This window comes from Erpetoichthys calabaricus, chromosome 8, assembly GCF_900747795.2.
Source record: "Erpetoichthys calabaricus chromosome 8, fErpCal1.3, whole genome shotgun sequence".
Classification (NCBI taxonomy): Eukaryota; Metazoa; Chordata; class Cladistia; order Polypteriformes; family Polypteridae; genus Erpetoichthys; species Erpetoichthys calabaricus.
This window is the reverse complement of record NC_041401.2, coordinates 177,050,677-177,071,954: the sequence shown is the minus strand read 5'-3', so window position 1 is coordinate 177,071,954 and position 21,278 is coordinate 177,050,677. Positions and strand designations below refer to the sequence as shown.

The window sequence follows — 21,278 nt, the reverse complement described above, 5'->3', positions numbered from 1 at the left end:
TGGCAATAAACCAAAAATGCATGTGTTTTGTATGTTGAAGGACTACTAAAAAATTAAGAAAAACAACTATATAGAGTGAGAACATATAAACTTCCCACAAACAATGCCTGGGAGAAACTTTGAACTCAATATTCTGCAGTGTAACCTCAGAGGAAGAGGTTAGAGAGAAATGAAAATGTATATTATGCATTTTTAGATATGAAATAGGCCTTTGATAGAGTCCCAAGAGGTGTGGCATTTTGGTGCCTAAATAAAACTAATGTTCAGGAAAGCTGGTAAGATTGGTAGAAATGATGTATGAGGGATTGGTACAACATTTACAATTGCATGTGTCTTTTACGGCATTTTTATTGTATGAGAAACCTGGTAGTTATTGTTTTTAATTTTTATTGCTATTAAAACTCCAATAAAAACTTTATCTAAAAAAAACTGCATATTGAGACACAGAATCTGCATATTGCAAAACAGAAATGTTTAATGTGTAAGTAGCTCTACATTATGGTTTGGCTGTTAGCCCTTTCCTCCTTATCCTTGTGGTGGATCTGGTGAATGGAGAGCTGTTATATGTAACCATGGCAGAAGCAGAGAATAGTGATTGATTGGCAGGCCGCCATAGAACAAGGATTGAAAGTAAATACTGGACAATTGGTTGTCATACTTAGTAGCAGGAGGAGAAGGAAGAGACTTTTAATAGAAGACAGAACAGGATTTGGCCTGACGAGAGTAGAGAAGTTTAAATAAAAGGTGTCAATTGTGAAGAAAGAGAATAAAGGCAGTATGGAAGAAATGAAGGAAGATGTCTGCTGTGGTACAATAAAAGGAAGGAAAAAAAAGTAAAAGTAAAGATCTGTTTAAAACTAATAAGACTAGGGCTGAAGCACAGTGCAGAGACATGGGCAATAAGGAGAAGAGAGGAAGAGAAGCTTGAAAACAATGAAATGAGATTAGTCTGATTTGAGGGCTTACTGAGGGACAGACTGAGGTTAGGAGACAGATGGGAGTGGTAAGGATCAGTGAGCAAATTAGAGAGGCTAGATTGAGATGGTTTGGGCATATACACTATATGGCCAAAAGTATGTAGACACCACTCCTAATTATTGATTTCAGTCTTTTAATTTGTGCCATATTGTTAACAGGTGCATAAAATCAAGCAAATAGTCATGTAATTTCCATTGACAAACATTGGCAGTAGAATGGGTCATGCTGAAGAGCTCAGTGACTTTAAACGTGGCACTATCACGGATGCCACCTTTGTCACAAGTCAGTATCACAAAAGATTTCCAAACTGTCACTGTAAACAACATCAGTAGAAGAACTGTGTGTCAGGAGCTTTATGAGATGGGTTTCCACAGCCGAGAAGCTGCATGCAAGCCTAAGATCACAATGTGCAATGCTAAGTGTTGGCTGAAGTGGTGTAAAGCACGCCACCATTGGGATCTGGAACAGTGGAAACATGTTCTCTGGAGTAATGAATCACACTTCACTATCTGGTACTCTGAGGAACAAATCTGGAATTGGTGGTTGCCAGAAGAATGCTACCTTTTGGATTGCATAGTGCCTAATATAAAGTTTGGTGGAGGAGGGATAGTGGTCTGAAGCTGATATTCAGGGTTTGGGCTGGGTCCTTTGGTTCCAGTGAATGGTACTTACTGTTAATGCTCCAACTTCCCACTTTGTGGTAACAGTTTGGAAAAGGTCCTTTGCTGTTCCAGCATGACTGTGTTCCTTTCCACAAAGCCAGTTCCATAAAAACATGGAGGAATCTGAGTGCCCCACACACAGCCCTGAATTTGAATGCTGACTGTGAGTCAGGTCTTCTTGTCGATTATCAGCATCTAACCTCTTTTGGCTGAATGGGTACAAATTGTTCAGAGAAACTTCAAAATCTTATGGAAACCCTTCCCAGAAGAGTAGAGAATGTTACAGAAACAAGGAGGGAAAGGGGCAGGCAACTCCATAATAATGCCCATAGTTTTTGGAATGGGATGTCAAACAAGTTCACATAGGTGTGCTGGTCAGGTGTCCAGAAATATTTGTCCATATAGTGTAGTTAGGGGAAATAGGGGTGGGGGTATGACTGAGAAAGTCTGGAGAAGGGTTGTCACAATGATGAGGTTGATAGAGGAGACAAGAGACCCAGGGGGGCACTGTGTGCAGAGTGATATGAAGAAGGTGTTAAATGTCAAAAACAGGCAAAGATGGAGGAGACACATTAAGTTACTAGAGCCCTAGCAGAGGGGATAGCAGAGTAGAAGTAGAAAAAGAAGAAGATGAGACATTTGTCTCTACCCACTGTTCTCCTTCCCATGAAAAAGTCATCGGAGATACAGGGAATTTTCAAATCATCGGATGGCAAGTTTCTGTTATCAGATTGGACAGCCCAGTACAGACTCTATTATAGAATTCCCAGGTGGGGGTGGGTGGCTAGTTGGCCGAGGTGTCCGGGTCTATGGCTGACTTTATCTTTGATTTCTTCTCTTGAAATTGACAATGGACGCCCCAGAGATTTATTCTCCTCAGTGATGCTGCCAACTGGAATTTTGTTTTCCTTTCCTCCGTTGTTATCTGGGTGTAATTCAACAATTAATTAATGGACAGATATTGTTGTTTTCCATGTATGTTAATCAGTTTATACTTGGTTTTCTGTGTGACTTCATGAATTTGTCTTTATGTGTACTAATTTGCATTAAGCAATTTTAAAAATTTATACTTGCATATTTACTTGAGGGCGGCATGGTGGCGCAGTGGTAGCGCTGCTGTCTCGCAGTAAGGATACCCGGTTCGCTTCCCGGGTCCTCCCTGCTTGGAGTTTGCATGTTCTCCCCGTGTCTGCGTGGGTGTTCTCCGGACGCTCCGGTTTCCTCCCACAGTCCAAAGACATGCAGGTTAGGTGGATTGGCGATTCTAAATTGGCCCTAGTGTGTGCTTGGTGTGTGGGTGTGTTTGTGTGTGTCCTGCGGTGGGTTGGCACCCTGCCCGGGATTGGTTCCTGCCTTGTGCCCTGTGTTGGCTGGGATTGGCCCCAGCAGACCCCCGTGACCCTGTGTTTGGATTCAGCGGGTTGGAAAATGAATGGATGGATGTTTGGTTTATGGAAAAGTTTCTAGTTCTGGATTGGACTTAATGTATCAACTGCAAGGAAAAAAATCTTGATCTCAGATTATTTTTGATTTTCGGTTCACTTTGTCAATTGTATACAAAGGCTCTCAGTATTCCAGCAAGTATACAAGAAATGTATTTACCAAAAACATCTCAGAAGCATACTGTGCAAGGCGTTACTTCTGTATTGTAATAATAATACATTTTATTTATATAGCGCCTCTCAAGGCACTTGATATCATAGATATGATTATACAAGAACATTTTAGCATAGGGGCGGCACGGTGGCGCAGTGGGTAGCGCTGCTGCCTCGCAGTTGGGAGATCTGGGGACCTGGGTTCACTTCCCGGGTCCTCCCTGCGTGGAGTTTGCATGTTCTCCCCGTGTCTGCGTGGGTTTCCTCCGGGCGCTCCGGTTTCCTCCCACAGTCCAAAGACATGCAGGTTAGGTGGATTGGCGATTCTAAATTGGCCCTAGTGTGTGCTTGGTGAGTGGGTGTGTTTGTGTATGTCCTGTGGTGGGTTGGCACCCTGCCCGGGATTGGTTCCCTGCCTTGTGCCCTGTGTTGGCTGGGATTGGCTCCAGCAGACCCCCGTGACCCTGTGTTCGGATTCAGCGGGTTGGAAAATGGATGGATGGATGGATTTTAGCATAGCAAGCAAATTACAGGCAAGTACATTTACTGAAAGGGGTAAGGTAAAACAATCGAACAGGAATAATGGAATACATTCATGGTGCTGGGACTCAAGGTCAAAGGCTTCCTAGAGAAGCATCTGCATACTTGAACCAGATATAAAGTAGTCAATATAAAGCGTCTTTGTTGTAACAGTAATCTTATGGCATCCTTTCAAGGTTAAGTTCAACACAGCTGGATCTCTTATAACAATGCTTTCTTATTTAACACAGTTAGAAAAACCTTGTGAGCCTAATAATCCAAAATGCAAAAGAGTTATTAAAAAGGTTTTCTCTCCCACAACTGGCATTGTTACATTCAATCAGGTTTGTACTTTATCTTTTCCCTGTCCATCGCAACATCGATAGAGGGATAATGTTAATTATATGCAATGCTGTTTAAAAACATAAAACAATAAAGTCACAATCTGATAGGCGACAACTGGTACATTCTATCAAGTTACGCTTTTGTCTTTCCCGTTCATTCATGTAACTGTGCAGCTTCTAACATGCAGCGTCTTTCACATCGTGTTCTATAATATCACCCTATTGTGCACCACTCCATGAAAGGAGGTATAAAAAGTAAAACTTCGGGTATGAACACAGGAACTGTAAGATTGCCATTACTCAGGGGCATTTTGCTGCGGTTTATCATACAGGTGCATCGATGTTCCTTTGAATGTTTTGCCTGCCCACTTACGTTTTCTCTATATTTAGCTTAGACTTTTTGACTCTTCTCATTCTCTCTCCTTATCTGTCTGTCTTCTTACTCCCCTACTCCCTTCACAATGAATCGATAAACTTACTCACTGCCCCCAGCAATTCGCTCTGCCTGGCTTTCCCACAGATCACATACACACTCTTTTAAATCACTACATGCGATCATCTCATTGGTCGTGGTGTAAGCACGGGCCAGCTAAGGAACCAATCGACATATTCGATACTAGGAGGTGGGCCGAGCCGTCACTGTTGTACTCTTCTGCAGGAAGGTGCTTGCTTTCTCCCGGAGAGACATTAGAAATCCCGTACATTCTCAACGTTGGCATCTTCCCACACTTCCTTCCGAATACAGTTAATATTTATCAAAACAGACCAAGACATTTGACTGCAATTGTTTTTTTAATTTTCTCAATTGTAAAGTGGCACATACTTCCTCCCCTTTACTCCTTGTCCTTTTTGTTACTATCTGCTTTATCAACACAACCAAACCAAAACAAAACAAAAGAGCCAACACCAAAAAAGCACACAGATGTTGTAAAAAGGATAAGAAGGTAAGTCTGAGAATTCATTCTCTCCTCAACGCTGCTTGTCGTCCGCCGATCAATTAGCTAGGCACGCGAATGAATCGCCATTGCTAGTCGGCGACACGGGGGCTGTAAATGAGCCGTGTTGTGGTGCGGCTGTTGTAGCTTGTGGTTTACGGGGTCCTCGCTCACTTCTAGAGTCGTTTCTCTGTGTTTAGTGTGCCGTAACGTCGCCAGTGGGCTGGGATTTACCACTCGTGGGTCGTGCGGATGCGTGAGCGTGAATACAAATAACAGCGTAGGCAAGCCTCTGTGTCTTGTCCTTGTCGCTTGCATTTAGAAACGACTTGATTTTTCTGTGCACCGGTAAGAATGTATTTTAGAAATGCTGGGGGGCCGGGTCACACTTGCTTTACATTTTTAATCCCCTTAGTCCTAGTTTTGGGGAGGCCGCGTTATTCTGGTCACCTGGAGCATCCTTACACACAAACAGAACCTGTCGAGATTGCCCGGCCTTGGAAGAATTCCAGGAGCAGCCATCGAGACAGCCCACACACACCCGACGGTCGGGGTTTATTTACTTTTTAACCGTTAACCCGTTACAGTGAGAGAGTAGTAGCGTTGCACTGGAGTTGAGTTGGTATGAAATTGGCCTGGCTTGAGGTCTAAAGAGAAGAATGGACAGATTGTTTTAGCTATTGCATTCTTCGTCTTTCCATAGCAGAGATTAGGGGCAAGTTACCTCTACTGCGGGACAGTGTGCCTACACAAATTCTTTCTTGGGGCTGTGTCGTAATGTCATATAATGTGAACTTCTAGTGCAAGGGTTCCCAAGTTCAGTCCTGGTGTCCACTGTGTCTACAGGCTTTCATTAAATTCAGTTTTACAAATCGGTGGCACACTGTTATTGTCTCAAAAATCTAATTTTTAAGCAGGCCTTTTTTTATTCTGCCTTCAGAAAAGTGCTCTAGTAAGACATTTGCATTTAGAGGAAATTCAGAAATGTTTTCTTTGTCATAGTTTTAAATAGTTAACTTTCTTTTACTATTTTTTTTATTTCAATGTAACTGTAGGGTTTATTCCTTAAGTTGTATCCAAAAACTGACAATTAGGGAGGAGCAGTGCAGGCACAGGTGCAAAATGACAATGGATGTTAAAGCAGAGATGCTACTTCAGTGTTACATTCATTTGTGTACCTATCTGTTATAATACAATCATACAGTTTGTGTGTGTCTGGTCCCTCCGAACAGTCTGATTGACCAGTTTTAATTTGGTTGCTCAGTCAAATGCAATCAAGGCTGGAAGCGCTAGGCAAGAGAGGTGAACACATATGAGGATACCTAGGAAAGGTGTAGGTGTTTAAAGTCACCTTTAAACAGTAAGTGGGAAGTATTTAGAATATAAATTAAGTTTGCACAGCAGTTATTGGGGGCTCATTGGTCATTGGAGGTGAGCATCAAGCATCGAATTGATAAGAGTTTGAAAGTAGGCTTTACGGTATCACGATCAAGAGAAAGCATTGGGCAAGAGAGGTTGAGACACACTACGATACCATAGAAAGGTATAGGACAAACGCTGAGGTTACATGTAGGGGAAAAGATATCCAATAGCAAATATTTTAAAAACGTATTCTATTACCTGTTTTTGCTTAACTACGTTTTCCCCATATTCAGTCGTGCGGATAACCTTAACTGCAGGTGTTCATCTCAGTCACCTTCTTTTTTAACTGGACTACTGCATTTAATAAGCAAGCTGTTATTTCTTTCTTTTTTGCATCAGTCTAGAAATTAAAAAAAATGGGTTTGTTAAATTTTTAGGGGAGTGTAGTACATGCGTGTGGCAATAATACTTGTTCTTTTTCTTGCTTTTTAAGATTTTGCTCTTTTTAATGTTCCAGTCTGTTTAAGCCTTTTCCTTTTAATTAGCTCAGAAGTGAATTTAATACTGAAGTAGCTGCTTCCCTTAAGTATTCAGTATCATTTGCACCTCTGTCTTTACTGCTCATTACTAATCATCAGTATTTTGATAAATTAAGGCAGTAAACTCTACAGGAAAAGGTGAATTAAAAAGAATATTGTAAAAGAAGGTTTAGGGTGTTGTACCGTGTTAGCCATTATGAATGTAGAGAAAAGCCAAGCAAAAGAAGGTTAAAGCACATTTCTATTTTTTTCATGTAAACATAGTAACACATATGGATGCAAATTAAGAGAAGAAAAGGACAATTAAAGAGCATTTTAAAGCAAGACTGAACCCATTTGTTTGTGAAATTGGTTTGAATGAAAACCCACAGCCTCAGTGGAACCCCAGGACTGAACTTGGGACCCTCTACTCTAGGGTGTTTTATACTGGTAGTACTAATTGTTGTGTGTTGTTAAACTCAGTTTATTGATTAGATCTTCAGGCCTAAAGAACTGAAATATTAATTTAAAATTGGGTTCCTGTTAAACAAGTTACACCGGCATAGAATTCAAGAAAATTTCATACATTCATGTCTGTTTTTATTGTAAATAATTTGTGTGTGTCTGTAATTACACAGTGTAGCAACAGAGCACATAACACATACAATTCAAAATTTCTTTGGCTGTTACTGAATATGACTTGACCTCATTTTCTGGTATGTTCTTCAGTTATTATTGTTTTGTACATGGACACTGTGTCACATGTAGTTTGCTTGAAGTATATTTTAAGGCGTTGGCTGGTATAGCATTTCAGTGCAAAAACATATAAATGCCATGTTAGATAATATGAGACTTCATCTGCCTGAAGAGCTGATGGTGCATGTAATATTATAATTGCTGGGAATTTGATATGTTGCTATTTGTCAACCTGCATCAAAACTTGGATATATACTTAAGTGTCTGTGTTGGTGATTATACAGCATAACAACAGAAAACATGAAGATGCGACTAAAAAACTTAATTCATCCTAGCTGTGGCTGAATATTATGCCCTCAACTACTGATGTGTGCTTTATGGAACTTGGTTGTAATATCATGGAGTTAACATATTTTCATATTAATTTTAAGGTATTTGTTGTATAGCAACCTAGTATAAAAGAATACAAATACCACCTAAACCCTATATGTATTTTAATCTGTCTGTGCTTGGAGATTTATATCTTTGGAGGGAATTTCATAGGGTTCCCTTTGTTACACCTTTACTGAAAATGATTATATATTTGTGTGTGTTGGTGATTAAATACTGCTGAACATAATACTTAAAGATGACAAAAAGAAACTAAATTTAAACTTACTTTTGGTGTGGCTGAAACTCTTATGACCTCCGCTTTGGTTAGTGCTTCACAGTTATTACAGTGGACACTATCATACACTGTATACTTAAAATTCATTTTAAGGATGTCTTATGATCTCAACCATAGGTGTATGTGTATCTTTAAATAGTCACATTATCCAATATTCCATACTTAAAGTAAACGCTTTAAAATGTGCTTTGTAAAAATTAATTCCAAAGGAGTATAAAGATAAATGTATGTCCCTGATTTTAATTGAAGGAAATATGATATTCCACCATTTTATACTACTATTTTAAGCGGTTCATGTGTGTAATATATATAATGTGTGTGACTGCAATTATAGGCAATGTAATAAATATATAACAGTGTGGGTGATGGCGTATTCAGTACTGAGTACATACATCAGTTTAGTCCCCATAATTAATCCCAGATGAGATGCCTATCAATCACAGAGCACATTTGTTCATGCAAATTCAATTTGAGATGCCCAGTCATACTAGAAACATAGCAGCGTGATGCAAAACAAGTCCCTCTTGGAAATTCACATGAGCATAGGAAGAACAGATGAAGTTCATTCAGAAAAGTTGCCTTCATTGTTCCAACCAGGGTCAATTGCTGCATGGCAGCAAATGTTTTGTACTTTTCCACCATGTATGACTGAAATATACAATATATTCATACATTATTAACTGTATCAAAGGAGACAGATATATCAAGAAAAGCTTGTCCACTGTTCATATTGCTATCTCACATATGGCAAAGGTTTTCTATTACACATAGAATTTGCAAGGTGTTTATAAGTTTTGTTAAATTACATCTCAAAACCACAGAGAGAAAGCTAGGTTTATCCCATGTTATATGCACTTAACTGATTCTTTTGTTCAAAAGTAACATATAACCTAAATTATTTTCATATTTGTTTATTGTTAGCAGTGGAAGGTTAATGACTTACTTAGAGGTACATTGTAAATCAGCAGTATCAATTGAACTGGAAATCCTGCTGTTTACAGTCCATTGCCTCAGTTACTAGGCCACACTGCAAGCAAATATTACAATTACATCAGGTGATTCTTTTATCCAAAGTGACTTGCAGAGAAGTCTGCAGTATAATAGTTTTCAGAGTTTTGTAGGTGGGACCTTAGTAGGTTAAGTGATTTGCTCAGGGTCATTTGGTCAGTCAAGGTTGAGGACTTAACCAACACCTATTTGCTTTATACTCTAGCTCCTAAGTCAGTAGTCAGATTTTAAAGAAATTTATTAAATGCTGCATTTTTGTTTTCTGCTCTCACAATTTTAAATTTTCCTCCCATGGTCCAAAGACATTCAGGTTAGGTTGATTTGCAGTGCTAAATTGGCCTGTGTGTGTGTTGAACCTGTTATAGACTAACGCCCCTTTCCAGGGACTGTTTCTGTCTTGCACCCAGTGTTTGCTGGGATGGGCTGCAGCTTCCTTGTGACTAGGATCTGGATAAATCAGTTTTGAAGATGATTAGGTTTATGGGTTAATGTATGCTTGTAAATGTCTTTTGACATGACGTTAAAGGTGTAGCATAGGTTGTTAATATAATTTTTGTTTAATCAGAACCCAATATTGAGTGACATTGTACTTGGGACTTTGTGTATAGCTGATTGTGGCATACTTATAGGAATGAGTCAGTGTCTACAAAGGATGAATAGACTTTACAAGTTAGTCATGAATGACCCCAAAAGCTATTATGAATTTAATTTCCATTGTGACTGTGTGCAGTGCAGGATAGACCATGCAGTTGTGTTCTAGATCCTTTTTGTGATAGTTGTGAATGGTTTATTTTTACAAATTGTTAAATAATGTAAGAACAGTATTTCAATTCTAGGGAAATTTCCTTTTTTTTTTTTTTGCTTCTTGTATAACTACAGTAAGGAGTTAAGACCACAAGGTTTCAGGTTAAAGTCACATTGTGGGCTACAGTTTGTAAGTAGAACAAACCATTTAACTCATTTGTGCTGTAAATTTACATACAGTGCATATAATATGTTACATTATAACTGTAAAACATTTTGGAATACTTTTGCCATATTAAAAGTGCTTGAACAGTAGCAAAGTAAAAATATGGATTTTTGTACTTTCTTGTTATGGAAATGTCCTAGTAAAGAATGTGTTTTTCCATGTTTACAGTGTTTTGCATTTTTTCAGCAATTTTGAGAAAGGAAATTTTTAATTCCTAAATATTTTAGTCCGTTAGTCCTCTGTTTTAAGATCAGACATTACTGTTATCCTAGAAGAAAGTTAGTCTGAAATGCTCAAAATAAATAAGGTATAGTCTTTTTACTGGCTTTTGCAGCAATATAGTCAACAGCACGTTGATTGTCTATATTACTAAACCACAGTTCATTTATGCACGGCGGACGCACCGAGGCGCATGCGCACTGTGACCTTGGCGCCCGCCCCAGAGTCAAACGCAGCCAAAACGCAGCAGCTTCCCAGAGTCGGTAGGTGGCGCCCAAACAACACAACCTATTGAATTAAAAGAAAACTTTACCATGCCTACGACCTGTGAACTACACCTGAGTAAAGCGTGCACGCCAGGTTGTACAGCCGACCAGACGCGACTGCCCACACCACCGCATATACCCTTCATGATATTTCATCACGCAGCGGCTTCCCACCGAGGTGCATATTGCTCCGTGGCGCACACCCCAGAGTCAAACGCAGTGGCTTCCCAGAGTCAGTATGTGGCGCCCAAACAACACAACCTGTTCACTACACTTGCTCTAATCCACTGTGCCAGTAATATAGATCACATAACGGTCACAGACTCAAACCCAGCGGCTTCCCCGACTCAGTGGCTGGCACACGAACACCACAACCTGTACACTAAACTTGCTGTGCTCCACTCTGCCAGCGGTCGGTGTTAGCAAAGGCAACAGAATCACGTCTCCACAAAACGAAACCGCTTTAGTACAGATATGCTTATTGAATTAAATGACATTTCCCCAGACGCACCCACCCTCCATGATATGTCATCCATCCAAATATCGGACGGAACAGAAACTGATTGCCATTCTTGGATTTCCGATTCTCTAGCGAATCGCGGGCTTACTTGTAAAGATAATAATATACTTGCTGTGACTGGAGATTGTACAGAAAAAAATTGGGTGTCATCTTTTATGCTTAGGCAACAAACACCATTCCTGATATAATGCTTTCTTGTACTGTAAGAAATAGTCTCAAGTAATTTGAAAAGGTGTCTATTTGTTAATATGCAAAAATATGCAAAATATGTTCAAATTTTTAGGTGGTATAGTCAAATATATACAAGAGAACCCATGATGTTTATGTTCCTTGGACCCATGTGAATAGTTAAAAATGCAAATAATTAAGGCGACCCATTCCATTTCATTTATGTTATTTACTAACTCGGTGTCAGAATGTTTACAGCCTGTGGTTTTTAAAATCCCTATTCTCAAGCAGAATAGAGACAAGTCAGCCTCTTGAGAGCTGCACAGCGACGAAGCAAATATCAGTCCTGTTTTGTGTTTTGCATTTTTCTGTGCCTCCTAGGGAAAAATCTGTTCTTACTGGGGATATATCCTAAACCAGAAGGCCCACCAGAGAGTATCTTCTCGTCACCATTTTTGAAAAGTAGTTAAACTTGTCAAGGTGCATGTATCTGAAAATGCAGAGCAAGAAATGGGACCATGTCATTGATTTTAGGGGTAACTACTGCTGATCAGAAATAGTAGCTGAAACAGCTGTGTACTTTTGGCAATATTTAATTACAGTGTTAAAATGAGGAACAAGTAACTTAGCAGAGGGAGTTGACATTGCACCATCAAAGAGGAAAGCTTGCCCACTGGCCATTTTCCAGTTCTCCAGCACATGTCAGCTGCCAGTACAGTATTTTCCATTTTTATGCTTTTTTTTTTTTGTAATTGTGAGGAATTTGTCCATTAAGTTCAAAAGTGAATCTTGTAATGCACTTCGTTCTTTCATCCTTCAGTCCATCCATCTATTTTATGTGATTGGCTTTTTCTGTTTATGGTTACATTTGCAAGTAACTGATACAGGATAAATAACACCCATCAACCCTGAATATAATGTCAAACCATATCATGCTATTTTGGAACCAACAATCAATCTAGTGTTATTTTTGTTAAAAAATACTGTAATTGTCCAGTGTTAAACAGTGTTTGAATTTCTGAAGTTGCAGTATGTGCATAGGAAACAATTATTTTCTAAGCTTTATTTATATTTTAAGATACAGGCAGACAGTCATTTTCCAACCTGCTATATCCAAACACAGGGTCACGGGGGTCTGCTGGAGCCAATCCCAGCCAGCACAGGGCGCAAGGTAGGAACAAATCCCAGGCAGGGTGCCAGCCCACCATAGGGCACACACACACACACACACGGGACAATTTAGGATCGCCAATGCACCTAACCTGCATGTCTTTGGACTGTGGGAAGAAACCCACGCAGACACAGGGAGAACATGCAAACTCCACGTAGGGAGGACCCAGGAAGCGAACCCAGGTCTTCTTACTGCGAGGCAGCAGCACTACCACAGTGCCACCGTGCCACCCTATAAACATACATTGCACTTAGAATATTTTTTCTTTACATCATGTGAAATTATATACCTTAATTCATTAATATTAAATGCTGTTTTAAACTTTTAGTTGCGTTACAAAATACAGCTTTTCCCTCCCTTTGAAGTTTTCACTTCAACATTTGTATTTATATGTATTTATCATCATTCATTCATACATATATATACACACATACACACATACAAACAAAAGGAAATATTACCATATTAATATATAATCACCTTTGGGATTTTAAAAATTAACTTCCTGATGTTCAAATTAATCCATTACATTTTTGCCCTTGTTTGCGTTTACATTTTTCACTGTGTTTGAGGAACCCAGAATTATACTTTTGTCTGTGTTTGTGTTGTTTTTGTGTGAACAGGTTTGTATGTTTCTATTTACACTTTGATTTACTGAAGTGATTTCATCTTTATGTGGTTGTGTGTAAAGTATTATTTGATCTGATTATCAAGATGTCCTCTGTGTCATGTCTGCCAGTTTGTCAAAGCAGAGATTCCCTAGGTTCCAGCACATAAACACATTCCTTTGTGGAGACCAGCTGCAGTGAGCAGATTATCATTATGAAATCAAGTGAGCAGAAGGACATGTTGCTGCAATCCTAAAGCTATTGGTTAAGAAATGTGTGAATAAACTGCATTCATTTTTATGCATGTTATTACCAGACTTCTCCTTCAAAACCTTTCATTGTGAAGGAGTCATCTTGAAACACTGACTGGGAGAGGCTTTTATTATTATTTTCCTATAGTTATTGTTTTCCTTGAAGAAACAAGTGCTTCAGTGACACAAGTGGAGATTACATACGTTATGGGTAGTACCTTGTGGTGGTGTGATTGAAGGTTTTGGCAGCTGGTAAAACTTATATAGGGCTTTCACTGTTAGACAGTAATCATTTAAATCTAATCTCCTGGAGGTGTCTGTGCTCCTGGAAATGATTGGGTTATGTGCATACCTTACCTTATGTGTCAGTTAAAGAAAAAAAAAGTTTGTAATGAATATTTTAAGATTTTGCTTTCCTAAAAAACTTAACTGTTTAAAAGGATATATTAAACTTGTATGTTGATATTTGGATTCAAAGCTTTCAGTCTGCATACTTTTCCTTATTTTAAATATTAATGTTTATTCAAACACTCTTTTCCATTGTAATTAGTGTTTGGTTTGGTAAAGCAGTGATGTAATTAAAAGAATATTGCAATTCAGTATGAGCCCTAGTCTGGATTTTAAGTATGTTTTTGTTATGGAAAATCGGGAAGACAGTGAAAAGTATAGCATTTAGCATTCTACTCTGTAATAAAGAATTATTTTATTTAATGATATTTTTATTATGCGGTCACTTTGATCATATTGGTATTAAATACCTGATTAGACTTGTATGTTTATTACTTGCAATTCCTAATTGCATGTACTAATAAACATTCAACATGGCTCCACTCTGTGGCGACATTAATTGTGAATTCCCAGTTAGAGTAATTCGTTGTTACTTTGTTTGACCAAAGCACCTTCTAAATCATAATTGCATTCTAAATTTGTTGCCATTTTAAGGAATTCATTGGCGGGTTAAGTGATATCCATGTTTATGTTCCAGTGATTTAGGCACTAGGTTATGTTACCTGCATTTCTTTTTACAAGGTTTTTAAATATTCATTCTGTTTAGAAGTTCTTATTAAGTGACACCTTTCCACATAGAATGTTTTAATTAAATAACTAAAAATGTTTCTTGAGGATAACACCTGGACAGGTGGTGTCCCTACTGTGTGCCTGATAATTGGTGGGGTAAACCTTCAGCTGACCTGTGACCCTGCCCTGGATAAATGGGTCAAGAAAATAGATTGATGGTTGTTTTTTGACATTTGCATTAAAAAGACCAGCTTTCATAAATGGAAAACATACAGCTTTATCTCCTTCAATCACTTTAACAAATTGTATATGTTAAGAAGATAATTACGCTTGTATGCCAGTTTCTGGGTGACCACTGCGACAATGATAAAATCTATACAGTTTTAAGTGACAGGTTAGGAAAGCTGTAAAGAAGTAATTTTGACAAGGAAGGCAGTGGCTAAATGCATTGGTTTGTGGTATGTTGACAAAGAACATACAGGGAACTGGTAAATTCACAGACATAATGGATAGAGACTGATTTCTACCATTTCATTTAATGATCAGTCCGTAAAATGGAATGGTTTGGTCCAGCTTTTTACAGAGTTGGAATTTTGTTAGTAAGGTAGCACACTGAACAAAGCCAGGCCCCTTTTTTTTTTTTTTTTTCTTTCTTTGGTTGCTTTTCGTGTGGAGAGCCCTTATGTTCATTCAGTTCGTTTTGTAATTCCTATATTAGTAGGGGGGCAACTGCCCTCTTTGCCTCAACACACATTTACACAAAGCTGCTGCTACCCGCAGGTCTTGTTATGGGTTGGACCTTTAGCTTTTTACACTGCACTCTTGCTGTTGCATTTGTCTAAAACTGCTTCTGCAAGTGCTGGTTAATTCATACTGTAAGAGAATCGCAAGGTGTGTGTGATTGACCCTTAACCACTGATAAATAATGTAGAATGTTACACAGATATTATTGCATGCAAACAAGTATGTCCTGTTTAAGTACGAGAGATGTCGCAGCGCTAATAATGCATGCATTGGATGACTTGATGCTGCCATCAGAATCCATTAACAACTTTCGCTGTGCTTGAATAGGTTTCATTGTTCTGCATTAAGGCTCTTGCTGTAGTTATGCTCATAAATAGCATTCTTACTGTGCTACACCAACATTTTCAGTGTGATTTACAGACATCTCTCCTCATGTCTCAGTATCTGTCTGTCTGTTTACCTTTTCAAATAAAATAAATTCTAACCTTTTCAGAAAATGGAACACAATATGTGGGCAGTTTTGTTGATTTATTTCTTGATAGGGTAGACTGGTTTCAGGTAAACTTGTGGTTCTGTAACAGTCAAGGTAATATTTAGTCCTCCTGTGTTTGGAATGTGATTTGGCAGCTTCAGCTGAGTCTTGCGTTCCAAAACACATGCCATTGTGTCCATTTTCTTCGGGTACTGGGTTGGCCACGTCAGGTGTCCAACTGCATTCTTAACATACAAAGCTGTTTTTTATTTATGTGGCAGTAATCTCTAAATTTGTTGTTTAAATACAATATTTATATTGATCATCCCTGGCTGCGTTTTATTTTTTAGAAGTACAGACTTCTCTCTTGGTCATTTTGAGAAGAATGTCATTTCTCAGCTTTTGACAGAAAGGGTGAGTGTAGTTAACAGGCACACAAGGATGTCTCCTTTAACATGGATTACAAGGGCATCATTTAATGGTGCTGCTAGTTGTGAATTGATCCTTGGTTTAATATATTCAGAAATGTTTTTGTAATTGTGCTTTGTTCTTGACTAATTGGATATCATTTTGCCTTTTAACCTCAAGTAGACAAAAAAAAAAATAGTTTTTTAATTGGAAAATAACTTGAAAGTCAACCTATGTAACATTTTGGTATGGTTTGCAAATATTAGTGTGCACTAAAGTCGAATGATAAGTTTCATGTCTAATCTTGAATGTAGAAGGCATTTTTTGAAAAGATAATAAAATCTAATCCGTGTCTCATTCAAGACGAAGGAACGTATTTTATCATACACCATCCACAGAAATATTGAGCACCATGTCCACTGACACAAAAACGTTGTACTGCCTTGTTATTTATGGCACATTTGACAGACCTGCTTTAGGGTAAGGAAACAAAAACTCTTAAGCTGCTGCCATTCTTTACATTTTTTCAAAACTTGTCATTGATGGTAATATTGTCTTGAGAAAGACGGATTTCTCCTTAAATTTAATGATTCGGCTAGTATTGATACTGGGCAGAGTGGAACCATATTTATGTAGTCAAACTAAAGACTGTAATTGATTTTTAAAATGATTAATATTCAGTATCCATTAATCAATTATTCTGGTAATAACTGTTGTCAGAACTGGAGGCTTTCCCAATTACCATTTCTCAGATGGTTTATAGGTCATATACCTGCATTTTTAATAGCATAGTTATTTCCAGAAATCCAGTTTCTAAAAACACCATGTAAACCCTTATTCCCGTTAGAAAAACCAGGGTAATAGTCTCTGAGAAACCAGGTTCACACACACAGATTTCTCTGGCAGTAATCCAGTTATGTGGCAATGTAAAACTTTAACTGCTCTACAGTTAAGGATTTCATAGTTTGCACATGTCTAGTGCACTCTTAGCCCATGCACATGTTAGCTTTGCACAGGCTTCCAGCAGTTATGGGTAATTGATGGTGGGAGCATTCACAAAGATACATTTCCAGAGTCAAATGCTTGCGAGATGACTTTATTTTTTTTCCAGGTTGAAATAATCTGCCTCAGGATTTCAGAAATTGATAAATTTATGTTAATGTGCTGAATGCACAGTGCTAAGCTAAGCAACACAGTCTTGGGAACAGTAGGATAACGTGTTAGAAGTGATATGTGTTAGGTTGTCCGATCTACTTTTTAAATAATGATTAACCTAACATAAAACTTATTTTACTGACATAAAAAATTACTTTTATGGAAGTAAAAATACCTGCATTATTATTATCATCCCAACAGCTCTTTGGTGTCACACAGCCAAGCACAAGAATGTATTGCATGCACTCCAGTTCTAGAAACCTATAAATAAAGTTTACTTTTTATCCAGCTATTTGCTATAGATATGCTGAAACAGTGTGATTGGGTGGCATAGTAGTCAGTGTTCTTATTGAGAATCATCGGTGGCTCGGGTTGAGGATGTAATAAGGAAGGGACTGAATGTGATGTACTGCAGAGTGTTGCTTGCTCTAGCTTTTCTGCTGGCCTAGGCAAAAATGAAAATGTTGCGCCTAAACCACGGAGTCTTGAAGGCAATTGCTATACCTATTACTGAAAACTGAAGAACTGGGGGCAGGAGTGGGTCCTCTTTAGTGTTTTGTGTGAGCCACACGCACATGTTTTACCAAAAAGAAATGTGGTATAGGGAGAAACCCTTGGATTTCCACATGAGTTGTACCTAAACGTCAGATCGAAGAGTGCATCACAGTTGTCTTGGAAGTCGTACCCAATGCCGTCCCCCGAAAAATTTGTCACCCTATATGGTAAAAGCAGTCCTGCTTCACAGCACAAGAAGGACTGCACATATTTATAAAATGCAAGAAAGTGACTAGGATTGGCTGTTATTCTGGTCACTTTCATGAAGATTCATACTGTGTATGGGGTTAGGAGGCAGGCCACTCAAATGTACACTTTTTCATACAAAAGACATTAAAATAACACAAAAGTAACACACTGTAATGCATTACATTTTTAATATGTAAATTTATAACATATTTACTCTTGTGTATGTAATGAGTAATATAATAAAGTTACCTTAAAAAGTAACGTTCCCCATGCTGATTGGGAGACATAGGCTCCCTGTTTGTTTTCGGATTTATGTCGGCCAATGAGGACGTTTAACTCTTGTGTGTGTGTTTGCTGTTTTGCCAAAGGAGAACTACATATGAGACCTGTACATGTAAATTATTTTATTTTTTGTGTGTGTGTGCATGTAAACGCGTTCAGTGTTAGATATACCTTCTTTCTTCATCTGGTTGTCTTCTCTGGGAATTGTGGGGGTGTGCATCACTTTGTTTTCCAGCCTAATTCTTTTCTTGTTATTGATCTGTAACAAAACATACAACAAATTCTTTTCATAAGATTTTGGTGATGATGTGATTAGCACAGATGCTTTGCATCCCAAAGACACACATTTTGTTAATTGGCAACTCTGAATTGTTCAATTATGATTGTGAGTGTCCTGTCCAGGTTGCTTCCTGCTTTTTTCCCCAATGTTGCTGAGAGAGGCACTGCTTCCCTGTAGCCTTAAAGTGAATAAGTGGTTAAAAAAGATGGATGTTACTATGTTTAATATGGAATTAATGACCGTTTAAAAGATGGAAATTATTTTATTGTCACTATATTTTTTGCTTCAGTCCATTCCTTACGAGGTTAAGCCTGCCATTTGTGTACAGTACACTGAAAATAGCTGTGTTTACTGTGTGGGTTTTATGTTGCCTTTATCAGCCTTCTTTGCCAGTATTCTCTTGAATCCTAACAGACGTCACCTACCACTGTTAAATTGATAAAGACAATCATGACTAAATGTATTGTGATCTTTGGACAGCTTATATCAGTTCCTCACTGCTAATACATGGATGACATATTTTGTATATTTGGTCATTGAAGAGTTATTTTTGTTGAGATTTGTGAGCCTTCTAACATTCTAGTACAGTATCTAACGTGAGTCAGCGTAGAAAAGCAACATTTTGTTTTACTATTATCTTAAATTTGTAAATCTTACAAAGTGGTCAGGGACTGTTTAACTTGTAAAACCTGTCAGGTCCGAAGAGCAGTTGTATTTTAAAAGACATAATTGTCACCTTTTGAAGTAGTTTTTTGTACTTTAATAGCTACATATTGTTTATTTTCTATTGGATGGCTGCCTAAATCCAACTTTCTTAATCTAAAGGATGGACTTCAGTGACATAGTGTGCAAAGGGTTATGTTAGCAAGGAGTCAGCTTTGTTATTTCTGAATATTAGGGTAAACTTGCTTGAGTTGAAAATCTATCCAAGACTTGTAACATATGTTTTTGTAAACTTCAGAGAGTGAAGCATAAATGTCCTTCCAGAAGCACTTGTGTTTGTTTGACCTTGACTTCTTTCTTTTCTGTTCCTTTTTCAGTTTAAAGCTCATCCCTACATCTTATTAAAGAATGTGTGCCAGCAGTGCTTTAAAATTAATAAGAGAGCTATGCAGTTTTTTACTTGATTGCTACAAGATGTCAGTTGAGATCAGAAGAAATCAAACTTGGGATTCAGCTTGTGGGATTGGAAAAGAACATTTGTAATTTTAAAGCAAAACAAAAGCAGATGCTGGGAAATTAAAGTGCCAGGGGATTATTTTGGTTGTTATGAAAACTATTAACAAGCTGATGTTTTGTTTTAACGGTATGCCGGCTTTAATTGGATTGCAGAAATGGTTTATCCAGGGAGAGTGTGGTGTGACTTCACCATCAGAAATGACACATTTCACCCCCTTAGATAGAACATATCTGAAAATGAAACTTGGTTGGAAACAGTAGCTTTTTAACAAGTGACTTAAAGCCACACCGGATGTAGTGTGTTTGGAAGAACTATGTAAAACACTTTTCAGGAAATATTCTTTTCCAAAATAAAATCCATAAAGTACAATGTTAAAAGTAAAGACCTCTAAATAGTATGTTCTGTGAGATTTTGCTACGACTACAGCCAAGGTCTCCCATTGTCTCTGAAATAACCCCATAGAATTTTCATGGTTAATGTGTTGCACCTCTTTTATTATTCTTTAATAATTAGAACACTTCTACACTGTTCTCCTGTCACATTCTGGTAATTCATGGAAAAGAGTAATGCAACATTAAGAGACATCATATGATTGGAAATTTAAAGGGTTTGAGGGTGTAGAGGGGTTATGTTGAGTTTTCAGAGATCAAATAGGTTACTTGGAAAGAAAGACTGAGACAGTAGTTCAGGATTGGACTTTAAATGTGAGCCCCCTACAGCATTTTATATACTGGAAGCTGAAAAATATTTTCAAAATAAATAGTCAAAAATAATTAGAAAAATTTTGTGCAGTGAAAAATCAAATGTGCTGAAGATTCATACAATGTATGCTGCATTGGTCCCATGTATGCCATGTTTCTTTCACTATTACAAAAAAAAACAAATACACATGAAGCCACTCCATCCTCCTGCCTCGAGTGTAAGTTATTTTCTGATTAAACAGCTCAATCCAGTTTTGAGTGTTAGCGATGATGGACTGCTATCAGACAATTACAAGTTGTATAAAAAAAAGATTCTGAGTTTCAAAATTTTTATTAATGAACAGATTCATATTTTACAAAGTTCTTGATCAGTCTATTAATCTGTTTTCTGAACCCAACTTTTTTTCCATTGCAAAAAATGTTGAGTGTTAGCAATTCTACTACTAAAATTTAATGATGCTTGGTACCAACTTTGGATGGAGTACCAATACATTTTATACTATGCTCTTGCACATATTGTTGATAAAGTGTTTCTAAGTGAAAATTGGGGTGCAGTAGTTACCCCAGGTTCAGGACAGTTAATAAATAAAATAATAATCCTTTTATTTATATAGCTCCTTTCCCATGCAGTTTGTTTATATACATTATATATATCTGTGCCAGAGCGACGGGCGCTGAGCAGACTCCTGTCAATTATGGAGAATCCACGTCATCCACTAAACAGTATCATCTCCAGACAGAGGAGCAGCTTTAGTGATAGACTGCTGTCACCGTCCTTGCTCCACTGACAGACTGAGGAGATCGTTCCTCCCCCACACTATGCGACTCTTCAATTCCA

General features: G+C 38.0%; 1 protein-coding gene across 3 annotated transcripts in view; it reads left to right on the top strand.

The window, feature by feature from the left end:
* Positions 1–4,731: 4,731 nt before the first annotated feature.
* The window catches only part of rerea (arginine-glutamic acid dipeptide (RE) repeats a), a 365,998-nt gene continuing 349,451 nt past the window's right edge, over positions 4,732–21,278 (top strand). For all 3 annotated transcript variants that reach the window (XM_028807869.2, XM_051931035.1, XM_051931032.1), the window contains exon 1: positions 4,732–5,042. The gene's annotated coding sequence lies outside the window, so the exon portion shown is untranslated. The remainder of the gene's footprint in view (positions 5,043–21,278) is intronic.